This window comes from Lytechinus pictus, chromosome 3, assembly GCF_037042905.1.
Source record: "Lytechinus pictus isolate F3 Inbred chromosome 3, Lp3.0, whole genome shotgun sequence".
NCBI classification, from domain to species: domain Eukaryota; kingdom Metazoa; phylum Echinodermata; class Echinoidea; order Temnopleuroida; family Toxopneustidae; genus Lytechinus; species Lytechinus pictus.
The window spans coordinates 3,822,010-3,836,906 of NC_087247.1; the positions used below are offsets into that span (position 1 = coordinate 3,822,010).

Here is a 14,897-nt window from a genome sequence, read left to right on the forward strand (position 1 = left end):
GAATTATGGATAATTAAATTTTTGCAATTAAACTTTGTTGTTGTGAGGTATGGAGAGGCGAGAATGTGGTTCAATATGATTGTAAACTTGATCATAAACCAATCAATACATCCTTTACAGGGGGGGGGGGGGGCACTTGGAGGGGGGGGGGTGGGGGATAGCTTGTATAAATTTCATGAATATATTAAGCTATAAATAACCCTTGCTGTAAGGAAATTGTATCATGAGTAATGATTAATGGCAGTGATCAAATCAATACGATTAGAAGACGTAGGATATGTAGGCAATGAATATTTCCCGCATCTTTAAGATTTTCTCCATTTTGTAGGCGACTTAGAATACACATTTTACAGCCCATCCAAAGCTCTATCAAAGACTCAATAATGTGAATTATACTCGAGTATCATCTAATATTTCAATAGTATCACAAAAGTATATTGTAGCCGTTAGAAGTCAATTCTCTGCATTTCTCAGCTGTTAGGATTAAATTTCTTTAATCTCGCGCCCTCGTTCGGTATTTTTATTTGATTTGTTTAAAGATAGCCCTTAGAGCACTAATTGTTTTACATAATTTAGTGATTAGATTAGATGTTAACAAACTTTAGACAAAGATTATATTCTGAAATTTTCAGCCCATTCCATGATTGAGAATGCTTGCTTCGCAATATTAGACCTATTATTTGAAGGCATTCCGTCTCTAATATACTTAGACCCCTCCCTTGTAAGACACAATTGAGTATTGTAACTTGTAATTTGTAATTTTAAAAATTTGCTCGCTCACACGTGGTCATCAGAAAACTGTAATTAATAACAGCCATCGAAAAACACATTTCGTGATAGACCTCAAAATCCATCACCAAAAGTGAGGTTTGCAGGATTATCCATTTTAGATACTCCTTCAGACACATGACTTTTAGTACCCCCATATTTGGACATAATCAGTTCATCCCCTCGTCCCCGCGTCCCCCTCCCCCTTCCCCCGACCCCGTTCTTGGACTGAATTTAGGCCACTGCGCAGGAATTTCAAGTTCATTTGTCATTTTGTCCGTGAAATCCTAAAGAAATGCTCACCACATAACTTTGATTGTGACACGAGCAAAGAACACAAGAATGTTACGCACCTGCGTCAAGCTCGGTGATGGGTCAGAAAATTTCTGGACTAGTCTCCAAGCACAGACCTTAGGAGCAGCCAGACACAGGGCATGAGACGATTCAACTCATTATCTATATATTATTTTCCCATGAAATAATGTACGCCATTGTTTATCCATTCTCAATTTTTGAGCATAAATCTTTCTTCATTAATGTAGAATCTCTCTTTTACGAAATGTGAATTCTTTAAAATTTTGTTAACCTTCAAAGGTTTGGGGTCGAAACGAATATGTAAGAGATAGATAATGGAAATTAATAAAATCTTATAGCAATGTGAATTACAGTGGAGTCATGGATGAGAAACACATCATTATAACTTAACCCAAATATATTCTGTTAATAAAACCTTTTGGGGATATTGTATAAGAGAAGTGACGGGGAAAGCAATACCGTATTGCTGTTTCTTGGCAAGCGATTGGGGTAGCAAATAAGCATTCAGTAAATAAATCAATAAAAAATTGTAAATCACGCAAACCTGTATGTTTTAAAATGTGAAATCAATTCTTAACGGCGTTTAGTAACATTCTGTGCGATACACTCCGTTATGAATTTTGCTAAAATGAGGAAGTTCTTGTATACCATATATTCACTTCATGTAAAAATTGTGTCTGAAGTCAAAGACTATCTAGGCTTGACCATGCGTGGGCCTGGGTGTCATTCAATTTCAATGAATAGGTCTTTGTGTGGGTGTGTGTGTGCGTTCCACCTATTGCCTGACATATCATACAGTGTGTAGAATAACATAGGCTAGATGGTGGAGAAGCAAGATGGTGGATTCAGCGACGAAACGTGTATCGTCGTTTGCGGAGAAAAATCTTCTCACAGAAATTGCATCCAATGATAGTTTGTATCTGAAGAAGCTGAATAGGGATGAAAAGAGGTTAGTTGTAGATTTGAGCCTATTATTTTTTTTATCATAACACGAAAAATTGTAATTTATTTATTGTAAGAAAAAACCATGAGTTCGTATAAGATTGTGTGTGAACCATGCTTCTAGCAAACAGTTGCTGAGAAGATGTGGTGCAGTTGGTAACCTATTCATATTCTCCAAAATTAAATAAACCTTCATTTTTACTTTACTTATTCTGAATCAAAATTTATATTTCGATTCTAACTCTAACCCTAAGTTCTGAGATATTAAAGGGATGGTCCGGGTTACAAATATTTATATCGAAATAGAGGAAAATTCACAAAGCAAAATGCTGAAAATTTTATCAAAATTTGATAACAAATAACGAAGTTATTGCATTTTAAAGTTTATCAATATTTTTGTTAAAACGGTTATATGCACATCGCCATCCCTTTAAGACTGGAGCAATTGTCGCCGGAGCAAAAGTAATGTCATGTCACCGTATTGGGTTAATTCACATGAGAGCAAGGGACTGCAACGTTATATTATGGCAATATAAAATGTGCTTATTATTTTACCCTTCTATACTTAAAAAAACAGGGGGGCATAAAAATGATACAAGTTTAGAGCAACTATTCACAGATGATTGAATATTAGATTTGAAACTAAACATTTCAATCAGTACCACACGTGACCAATGGCGTAAAAAGCGGGGGAGGGGCAGTCCCCCATCCCTTTCTTGGGAAAATAAAAAAATAAGGAAAGGGGGAGAAAGGGAAAAGAAAAGGAAGAAAAGGAAAGGAAGAAATAAAGTCAGGGGGAAGTAAAGAAGAACAAGTGGTAACTGATCACATCGGAATAATACTAAATGATTATGAGAAAAGGGAAATAAAGGGATGACAAAATAGAAGGGAAAGGGTGAAGATAGGAAATGGAAATAGAATGTAATAAGAATGGGCTAGGAGAAAAACTGAAATTGGATAGATGGATGGATGGATACGACCGGGCTGTCGAGGATAAATAATAGGAAGAATGATTTGAATGACGTTCTAGAGCTTGTTGAATTTCATGCAGTCACAATCGGGATTTTAAAAAATACTGTACTTCAGAGAGTAAAAACTAATATTGTTTTCATACTAGCCGCCGAAATTTGGATTGCCTTTATTTTAACACACCCTGAATCATGCGCGTTTCCCCATGATCCTGAGAGGGGTGTGCTGGGGGTATTTGACGCGAAAGTAAGGGCTGCCAAATCGGTTTTGAACTCGGATAGGGGATGGGGAGGGTACAATTGATGTTAAACAGGGGGACCAAATTGATCTTAACTAAGGGGCAGAATTTTTATCTCAAGCTTTGAGGGGTGCCAGTTCTATTCCAAGTATATAGGGGAGAGGTTCCAAATAGTCTTCACATCCGGCCGCCCCCCCCCCCCCCCCCATGGAACAAAATGACCTCGATTTGGTTGTCAAAATTATAGCTGACAGGGAAAATAAGAGGTGCCAAATTGATTTTAAAGCTTATGGGCGCCAAATTCATCTCAACTTAGGGGTGCTAATTCGGTCTTAAAATCCAGGGGGGATTTTCTTGGTATGCAATTTTATTCTTCGCGGCATAAAGCAACTAAAAGATATTCAAAACTGATTTAAAGCAATGTACATTGTTGCCTTTCTCAGCTAGAATCATGAGCAAACTTTCGGTAGTCATTTGTTTCGGCTCTTTGGAAATTGTACATTGGTGGTTTGACTGCTTCAGTGGCGGAACCAGGTGGGGCACATCCCGCCCGTGCTCCTCCCACCCCCTCTTGAGAGCCCCAAAAATATTTTTAGTGTAATTCGTCATGCATAGGCAAGCGGGGGCCTTTTTTGCGTTTCAAATTGTTCATGGAACAAAATGACCTCAATTCGGTAGTGAGGACCCCTTTTTTGGTTGTCTAAATTATTTTATAAGAAATGCCCCTCCCCCTTCCGAAAATCATGGATTCAAAATCCTTTCTAACTTCATCATCATCATCATCATCGCCATTACATGTTTTTAAATGACGCCCCCATCGGAAAATCCTGGATTCAAAATCCGGTCGAAGTAGATTAAACCTCTCTAACTTCATTATCATTATCATCATCATCATTATCATCATCATCATCGTCACCATCGTCATCATTGTCATCATCGTCATCATCATCATCATCATCATCATCATCATCGTCGTCATCATCATCATCATCATCGCCATTATTTGTTTTTAATTGACGCTTGGAGTCTATAAAGTTTATGTTCATGAGGTTTATTTTATGAGGATGGTTGAGCATGATTAGTGATAAGCATTTACGTTATATTTTTCTAATTTTTTCTCCTTATTTCTGCAGGTTCAAATAAGTAATCTCGAGAAACACAGAGAGGGGAAATCGACTCTGAAAAGCTTGACAGTTTCGTCAAAGAAAGACAGAAGTTAAGATTGGTCATGAGAGTCACCCTAAAGTAAGTACCTTTATTTTAACCACTGATCTATTAAAAACACATTTTGGAGTCAATTAAGTCTGTCCGTTTTTGTTCTTGTAATAATCAACAAATCCAAGCATATGGGTGTGGAAATGATGATCAGATGAAAACTTTGATCCCCAACCATAGAGATTGTGTTATACTGACTCTAAAGGGCGTATCCTCATATTGCTGTGAAGGGGGGGGGGGCGGTACTCTGGGTTGAAAATGATTGTCTAAAATAGTGTAAAGTCCACCAAGCAAAATGCTGAAAAATTCACAAAGATCAGATAACAAATAATGAAGACAAGTTATTGAATTTTCAAGTTTAGCTATATTTTGTAAGGACAGATATCTGCACGTCTTCATGACTATTCATTAGGTGAACTGACGTAAATGTCACCACTCTTTTTTTTCTTATGTTATTATACTTTGAATCATAACTATTTCATATTTTTATACATGTGTGTATATATGTCTTCCTTATAATGAAATAAGTTGCAACAATGAATATTCCATGCATTAAATCGTTTGTCAATCATTTTTAAAAGCTTCTTGAACAAAATCTGAAATAAAAATACGAAAGAACAATTGTGGATATGACAACAATTTGTTCATGACATGCAGAGAACTATTCCACCGAAATAACGCAAACCTTTAAAATGTCTTCATTGTTCCTTGTTCGATTTTTATCGCATTTCAGTGATTTGTTTGATTTTTATTCATCTGTTAAAAAAATCACATTTTCATCCTGGAGCACCTCCGTTAATAGGGGGAGGGGGAAGCACAATCCTACCCGCCCCCCAAAAAAAATCCATAAGTAGCCTACATGTAAGAACCCACTTATTAAATCTCTAGTTGAGACAGGGAGAGGGTGACCACTATTGTGCTGCAAGCATGTATTTAGCTTTGGCAAATGCCCCACCCCCATAAAAGTGCTGCTGTCTCTACTCTAATTCATGACTAGATTATACGAATGTGCATGCCCTTTAATAGTTATGGTGTGAAGGATATGAAACGAAAGTATGTTTTACAGGATAAATTTTGCAATTTTAAGTCAAATTCTATCTTTATCAACTGCCCGATCAAAATAAAATATCTTCATGTTTTTTCCCCTTTTTGATGTTAAACCTATTCCAGAGCATGGAATTGACTGAAAATTTCAGATGATCTTTTTCTATAGCTTTTTGATATTCAACCACTGAATTTGTGAGATAACTGCTCGAATGTTTTTTTTTTTTTTTTTTGGGGGGGGGAGTTTAAAAAGGAAACTAAAAGCATTGCTGAGAGAGGGTGCCAGATATCTCAGATTTTGAATATTTTCATCTTTAAAAAAAAATCCTCATTACACTATTGATCACTTATCAAAGCTTTTGCCAGGCTTTTAGACATAATCGGGAATAAGAAGAAAAGTTAGGACCATATTTTAACAGGTATAGGTACACAAGACAAAAGGCTTAAATATCTGGGATGGGGGGGGGGCTATTAATTGGTGAAACGCCAGAGTATCCTTTATCCTAGTTATAACTGTTTTTTTTATCTGATCCTGGTCATGTTGGTTGAAAAAGTTATGAAAGAATTGAAAATCACCAAACGTGTGTGGGGGATGTGGGTGTGTGTGTCTGCATTGTGTCTATTGATTTGAAATGTCTATCAATAATTACAAATTTTAAGACTGTTTGAATGGAAAAGGCCCTATGTTGCCAGGGATGAATAAGTTCTCCAAAGTGCCCATTTGGACGCAAAAATAAACCTTACTTCATAATAATGCAACTGGTATTTTACCAACGTTGATGTGGAAAGTGTCTCTATAAAATAAAATAATAATTAATTGTGGATAGTTTGTCTATTATGTTCGATATGTGATTCGTCTGATCATAATTTGGTCTACAGCTTATCATGTGGTCCAACACCCGATTAGTCTCTAACCACTCCTATTGCCAATAAGTCTAGGTTTAATTTAGCCTAATTACCATTTCGGCTACATATGATTTCGTGCCACTTAATCTATACATTTTGGTCTTATGGGTAACAAATATTAAGGACCTTTACACCATACATTACTTTTAGTCTTTTATTAGTTATAGTAATCGCATTTTACTATGTTCTTGTTTACAGTTTTCATTGAAATGGAGGAATGAAGGAGTAAAGATTCAAGTGAATACAAGCGACATTCCTACAAAGAACTTTGTTTCTGCCTATTTTGAACCACACTACAATCTCAACTACACACTCCTCGCCCAAATCCATCTCTGTAAAGGTGTCTGCATGAGAGGCAAAATACGCTTCAGCAAAACCGACAGTGCCTCAATGTGCTTCAGAAAACTTTTTTACAGCAGTTAGCTAATCTTCGTGACTATTTACTGAGATTTAATATTATCATCAAGGACTTGAGATGCTGAATCGCTTAACTTATTTTTATTCGACAGAAAAACTCTTCACTTATCGTTTGCCTGAGAGACCGTATTTTCACGGGAGAACTTCGCCAAGACTAATCCGAATCTCACGCGAGGTTTGTTGATGGGTCTCTGGTCGGTTGTTCTACCATTCATCTGTCGATTTGAACTCACTAATTTGGTGAACATTTGCTGACAGACATGTTTGTGGACCTTTGGAAAGAGACTTTTTCACTGGATCTTGAAATGGAAATTTATTTTTGTGCTGATGTTGATTTGGACATGGATACAGATGGGAATGCTGAGACTGAACAAAAGTTCCTGTATGAGTGAGTCCTTTTACCCGCAGACCAATACAGCAATATCACTTAATGATTTTAATGAAACTTTGAAATTTATTGAGATGGGTCGTAAGTTTAGGTTTATTGCCAGGATCGTAGAGTAAGTTATGTAGGATTGATAGGACCCCCTCCCCTGTAGGCGCCTGTATTTAAGCCTGATCTTAACCCATCTCAGTAAAATGTTAGGTGTCATATCAAGAAGATTGCTGTGTTTTCACCTGCGGGTAATCAAGTTATTTGAAAATAATGTTTGTTTGCCGAAAGCTTTACAACTTTTTTTTCAAAAAAAAAAGGTTGTAAGGCTTTTTTCCCGACATATCTCGAATCGTTCGGTTTTCTTTTCGAAACACTAAGTTAAGATGATTTCCAACGCCAAGATTCGGCAGACGAAATCACCTTAACGAGAGTGGGGGCGTCGTGGTCTTGTGGTTCAGACTCTCGTCTTTCAATAAAAATGTCGTGGGTCCGAATCCCAGCCATGGCGTGTTTTCATTCAGCAAGAAATTTACCCAAATTGAGCTGCACTCGACCCAGGTGAGGTGAATGGGTACCCGGCAGGATTAATTTCTAGAAGGCAGAGCGCTGGAAACGGCCGCTCGAGCTAAAGCCGGGGTAATAGTAATATGGCGCCTCTGATCTAGATAGTTGGCGCTATATAAATGCCTATTACTATTATTTTTATTATCGATTCCATAATCGATAATTCAGACGTTAATCATTTTCGCATCTGGACATCTCGTTGTCCTTATCGAAATATCCGTTCGTTCTGTTCGTACGCTTAAACAAGGTGAGTTTAATTCCAATGATTTTTTTTTTGCAGTTAACAGGTTTGATTATTATATAATCGTTTATTTTTCTATATAATTGCGGTACATTTCTAGCCTCGGCACACGGTCCCACAGTTTCTAAGCCCGTGATTATTTATCCACTCAAGTATGAGTGCGACTAGATGGCTCATGATGAGTATTGTCAGATTGTAGTGTAGCTACAGTGAGTCGAAAAGAACCAATATGTTAAGATAAAAGGTGGATGAATATAGTGTAGTATTGAACACCTTAGGATATCTTATCATACAAATATGATAAATGTGGATATAACTATCGTAATTTTTTTGTGTTAATATATTATTGAACATGTTGAAGAGATAACGATATAGATATCGTTAATTATGTCCTAAATAGGAAGGGGTCATAGATGTTTACGAACAATGATAAATCTTTGACTATCTTGCATCATCAGAATAGGTCTACTTATGTTAATACACCTCGATAAAACATTAAAAAATAGAAAAGCAAAGATCTTAAGGATGAATTTATCATGATAGTGATTTAATGATGAGTGTTGTCAAGTGAATAGGAAATGAATTTCGTTCCATATTTTATAGCTCACAGGAAATATTGGCCTAACATCATAAAAGGTTGCAAGATGATGATTATAGTTATCTGGTGAAATGGAATTACCATTCATTCAGGTTCATATCTTAGACCTAATGAGCATAGTATATTAATTGTTTGACAATGTTTGTTACCACATTAATGAGATCTATTGTAGCTTTACATTTTATCATTCAATTATTCCAACATTGCAGTGAATCAATTTTGTGATTTTGTTTAGACAATATGTTTTTTTAGCGGAACCACAAAGTCCCATACACGTAATACAGTATTGTGACATTACAGGGTAATTACTCAAATAACCGTAGATTCTAGATAGGAAGTCTTGAGACAAACGAAATACCGTAAGGGAAAATGATAATCATCAGACTAGCAGAAACATAGATCTATTGATAGTTCACTGCAATTACATATCAGCCTACCAATACATCGAATTGTCTTGCATTAGAATAGGTCTAATTTTATTTTAATACACCGTGCTGAAACAGTAAAAAGTAGAAAAGCAAATAATCTTAGCAACGATGATCATTATACCGCTATTTTCAATAGCTTGCAGCAAATATAGGTCTAACATTATCAAAGATGGCAAGATGATATGGTTGTTATCTCGTGAAAATAGATCTAATGAGTGTATCAATTATGATTTAACAATGCCGTTACATTAATAAGACATGTGTAGCTTTATATTTTATCAGTATCAAAGCCAACGAATTTCATTAACATGGTTTCTTGTTTATGTTTCAGGTTTGGAATGCCCAAAGTATGTAGACACATTGAGACGGAAGTCTTTGGACTCGAGACTGTAATTGGAAAAAACTCGCATGAAAATGGAGAAAATTCTGCCAAGTGTCGATTATATTCTTCACTTCAATTCAAGTTTATTTCCACAATCTGATTAAAAAATACAGGAGAGACAATTGACAAAAAGGAAAATTGTAGCAATACCACTTCATGATATTCATGAAACTATGAATTTTATTGATATGGGTTGTGAGGTTAAGTTTAATGCCAGGATTCGTAGGAAAAAATCATACATTTAGGGTCACTGTTAGGCGCCTGGCTTAAGCTTGATCTTAAACCTATGTCAGTAAAATTTATTACTTCACATCACGAAGATTGCTGCGTTGTTACTTAAATGTCACACTTTTCAGACTCTTTCGAAAAAAGGGTTTGTGTTGCGCCATATTTGCAATCCGACTTCTGATGATAAATATTTGACTGGTAAAAAAGTCAAGTTTGAAGTTTTTCGGCTATCGAATCGTTTAGATAGAATCTCGGCTTGTAGACTAAAAAAAACCGGCACGAAAATGAACAAAGCTCTGCGCTATCGTCAGTTGCATGTGAAACAATACAGCAATATCACTTCATGATATTTATGAAACTATGAATTTTATTGATATGGGTTGTGAGGTTAAGTTTAATACCAGGATAGGAAAAAATCATACATCTAGGGTCCCTGTTAGGCACTAGCTGCCTTAAGCTTGATCTTAACCTGTGTCGGTAAAATTTATTACTTCATGTCACGAAGATTGCTGCGTTGTTACTTAAATGTTACACTTTTTAGACTCTTTCGAAAAAGAGTTGTGTCGCGCTATATTTGCATTCGGCCTTCTGATAGTAAAAAGTCAAGTTTGAAGCTTTTCGGCTCTCGAATCGTTCATTCGCTATTCACTCGCACAATCGTTCTATCGTTTTCACCGTTCAGTCAATGATCTTGTACCGTTTCGTTCGTTTTAATTATAGTGGTAAGTTCAATTTTATTACTTTCCATTGATTAGACCTACCTTATGGATAATTAACTCTATATTAGTTTCTAACATTGTAGTGAACTTGTATTATTTTTTTCTAAGTTCGATCGACAATATTTTTATACAAAACCAAAGTCCCATGCATGTAATGCAGTGATATGACGAGAGCTAGTTTAAATTATCTTCCATCCTACATATGAAAGAAGTTGTAGACATATAAAATACAAACGAAAAAGATAATAATTAATAAGACTATGCAGCAACATAGGCCTACTAATAGTCTAATATATTCTTATTGATAGATCTATTTCACAAGTAGGCATACCAAAAGAGAAATTGCAGGATGATTATGGTTATGATCAAGTGAAAAATATCATTAATATTACGTCATTAGTTAGATCTAGTGACTATTTCTATTTATCAAAGTTCAGAGCCATCATCAATGTCAACAAAATTCATTAACATGGTTTCTCTTGTGTTTCAGGTATGGAATGCCCCTAATATCTGGGATGGAATTCTTTATCGGCCTATAAACTATAGGTAAAACCCGCGTGAAAATGAACAAAAATCTGCGAGAGTCCATTATTGCATGAGGAACAATACAGCAATATCATTTCGTGATATTTGTGAAACTATGAATTTTATTGAGATTGGTTGTGAGGTCATGTTTAATGCCAGGATTCGTAGGAAAATTCATATATGTATAGGGTCCCCGTTAGGCGCCTGGCTTAAGCTTGATCTTAACCTATGTCGGTAAAATTTATTACTTCACATCACGAAGACTGCTGCGTTGTTACTTAAATGGTGCACTTCTAGACTCTTTCGAAAAAAAGGGTTTGTGTTGCGCCATATTTGCAATCCGCCTTCTGATGATAAATATTTGACTGGTAAAAAAAGTCAAGTTTGAAGCTTTTCGGCTATCGAATCGTTCGCTATTCACTCGCACGATCAATATATCGTTTTCGGCGTTCAGTCAATGATCATGCACCGTTTCGTTCGTTTTGATTATAGTGGTAAGTTTAGTTTTATTACTTTTTATTAATAAATAGTCCTACATCATTCCAATTACGTATCGCTTTATATGCTTTTTCAATATTGTAGTGAACTTGTATGAATTTTTTTGAAGGTTGTTCGACAACATTATTTATACAGAACCAAGTCCCATGCACGTAATGCAGTAATATGGCGTGGATCTTTGAGGCTGTAGGCAAAATAAAATACAAAGGGGAAAATGTTAATCATTAATAAGACTATCAGCAACATAGGCCTACTAATATTTTCGTATTGATAATCTCTTTCACAAGTAGGCGTACTAACAGAGAAATTGCAGGATGATTATGGTTATGATGAGGTGAAAACGATAATTGATGAATATTACGTCATTACTTAGACCAAGTGACCATTTCTATTTATCAAGGTTCAGAGACATTAATGCCAACATAATTTCTTTTGTTGTGTTTCAGGTATGGAATGCCCGAATATCTACACACGGTTGAGATGGAATTCTTTATCGGCCTATAAACTATAGGTAAAACCCGCATGAAAATGAACAAAAATCTGCGCGAGTCAATTGCATGTTGAACAATACAGCAATATCATTTCGTGATATTAGTGAAACTATGAATTTTATTGAGATGGGTTGTGAGGTCAAGTTTAATGTCAGGAATCGTATGAAATATTCTTACATTTAGGGTCCCTGTTAGGCGCCTGCCTTAAGCTTGATCTTAACCTATGTCGGTAAAATTTATTACTTCATGTCACGAAGATTGCTGCGTTGTTACGTAAACGCTACTCAATTTTTAGTCTGAAATTTTCGATAAAAAAAAACGTTTGATACTGCGCCTTATTTGCTATCGTTAAGAATTCTGTCGTTTGAAGATAAGCATTTGGCTGGTATAAAAGGTAGGAATGCTGCGAGTATTCGACTTTTTCGAATCATCTTTATCGAATTCATCGAGTCGCTTTCTCAGGGCCCTCAAGGACAGCAGTTTGGTAACTGATGAGGCCACCCTGATTAAATAAAACTGAATTAAAAAAAAAGCATAATTATCGTATTGTTTTCCTGTGCTTCGTCATCATACATCGTCTCTTTCGTTTTGATTATGGTGGTAAGTTTATTTTCATTTGTTTTGAAAATTTCTGTAAGCATATTTATTAGGCCTATACTATGTATCAAAGAACTTTATGTTGGTTTCCAACATTGCAGTGAGGTGAACTTGTATGAATATTGTGATTTTGAATACAGTCCCATAACGTAATACAGTAATAGGCCGAGACATTGATTTGACTCAAATTTCCGAGGATTCTAGATGCAAGCAATCATTTAACAGGCAAGCAGCAACTTAGGTATATTAATAATTTTCTATTGAAAGTCGGACAAATACAGATAGGCCTAACATCATGAAAAAAAAATCCAGGACGGTGACTGGTTATGATAAGGTGAAAACGATAATTCATTAATTTTACGTCATAGATCTATTGACCAATTTGATTTATCAAATTTCAAAACCAACAATTTTTCATTATCATTCTTGTTTATGTTTCAGGTATGGAATGCCCCAAATATTTACACTCGCTTGATACGGTTGAAAAAAAAAATCTGCTATCGGCCTGCAGACCAGAAAACCACGCATGAAATTAACGAAATTCAGCACGGCACAGCAAATCAGCAATGTCACTTCATGATCTGTCTGAAACTATGAATTCAATTGAGATGGCTTACGAAGCTGAGTTTAATGTATCAATACATTTGCACCCCGGTTAGACGTCTGGCTTAAGCTTCATCTTAATCTGTGTTGGTAAAATTAACTTTTTGATGTTAAGAAAATAGCTGCATTGCCTAAATGATAGTTGATACTCATTATTTTTTTTTATCCGATCACGATTCTGTTGGTTGCCCTCATTGGCAATCGCCTACCGTTGTATACCATCTTTAATTATGTCTTTCAAGATTCTTTTGACTCCTATAGATCATTTGCCCTCACTGGAAATCAACTTCGTCTATCATCAATATTAATGATGCTGGTGTCTATACCAAGATTATTTTGACCCCCTTCATCAACTGCTCACATCGTCAATCGAATTCGACTACGATCATTATAAATGATTATGCTGATGTCTGTCAAGATTCCTTTGACTCCTTTCATCAAAATGCCCTCACCGACTTCGTCCACTATCTGTCACGCCTCCTGAAAACAATCTTTATGTCAAGACTGGCACCAGCTGGACCTTGTTACTAGGAGTGCAGAGCTGTGAAGCGTCCTGGCTTTTACAGTGCTGAATGTGACACATAGCACTTCCTCATCATCATAAGATGAGACTGAGAATAAGAAGGTAAACCATGCCAAAACCAGAGCACCCATGAAGTATTGACAGCAAGTGGTACCACCTACGTGACGGCATCTACTCTGCTCTTGCTGCTTTTAGGAAGAAAGAGCATCGGAGTCCGGACTGATATGAAGTTCACTGGGAAGAGATGCAGCGAGTCACTGAGGCCAAAAAGGAAAGCCCTGCTGATCTACAAAGCAGGCCCCAGTACACGGGACGCACTCAAGAGATGCCCGCAACCAGATCCTGCTGACTGCTTGCCGCTGTGCAAACGTCTTCCTTCATCAACTGCCCTCCTTGACTTCCTTCCTCAGAAGCGCTCATTGACTCCCTTCACCGGCAGCCCTCATTGACTCTCTTCATCAGGTGCCCTCATTGACTCATTTCATCAGTATCAACTGCCCTCATTGACTCCCTTCATCAGCTGACCACATTGACTCCCTTCATCGGACTCCCTTCATCAGTATCAACTGCCCTCATTGACTCTCTTCATCAGCTAAACTCGTTGACTCCCTTCATCAGCTGCCGTCGTTGTCTCCCTTCATCAGCTGCCGTCGTTGTCACCCTTCATCAGTTGATGTCATCGATACCATCAGCTGCCGTCGTCGTTGCCTCCCTTCATCAGCATTAACATTATTTGCAATCTTTTGACTCCGTTCATCAGCTGCCCTCATTGGCTCCCTTCATCAACTGACGTTGTCGACTCCCTTCATCAACTGACGTTATCGACTCCCTTCATTAGCTGACCACATTGGCTCCCTCCACCAGCTACCCTCATTGACACACTTCATCAGTATAAACTGCCCTTATTGACTCTCTTCATCACCTGTCCTCATTGACTCCCTTTATCAATTGCCCACCTTGACTCCGTTCATCAATTGCCCACCTTGACTCCGTTCATCAGCTTTACTCGTTGACTCTCTTCATCAGCTGACCTAATTGACTCCCTTCATCAGTTGCTGTCATTGCCTCCCTTCGTCAGTTGCTCTTATTGCCTCTCTTCATCTTCCCTCTTGTCTGCCTTCAACAGTTGCCTTAGAGGCTCCCTTCCTCAGTTTTTCTCATAATCTCTCTTAATTCACCCGCACTCCTCCATTTACTCCCTTCATCAGTTGACCTTATTGACTCCATCAGCCGCCCTCCCTATCTCCCTTCATCATGTTCATCAGATGCCCTCATTGATTCCATTCATTAGCTGCCCTTAGATCCCTTCA

At 37.0% G+C, this 14,897-nt stretch overlaps 1 long non-coding RNA gene across 1 annotated transcript; it reads left to right on the forward strand.

Moving 5' to 3' along the window:
- The first annotated feature begins 1,958 nt into the window (after positions 1–1,958).
- Positions 1,959–7,149, forward strand: LOC135153719 (uncharacterized). The gene is made up of 3 exons (XR_010293232.1): positions 1,959–2,032; positions 4,366–4,477; positions 6,596–7,149. It is a non-coding gene; the product is annotated as an uncharacterized LOC135153719 (long non-coding RNA).
- Positions 7,150–14,897: the final 7,748 nt, after the last annotated feature.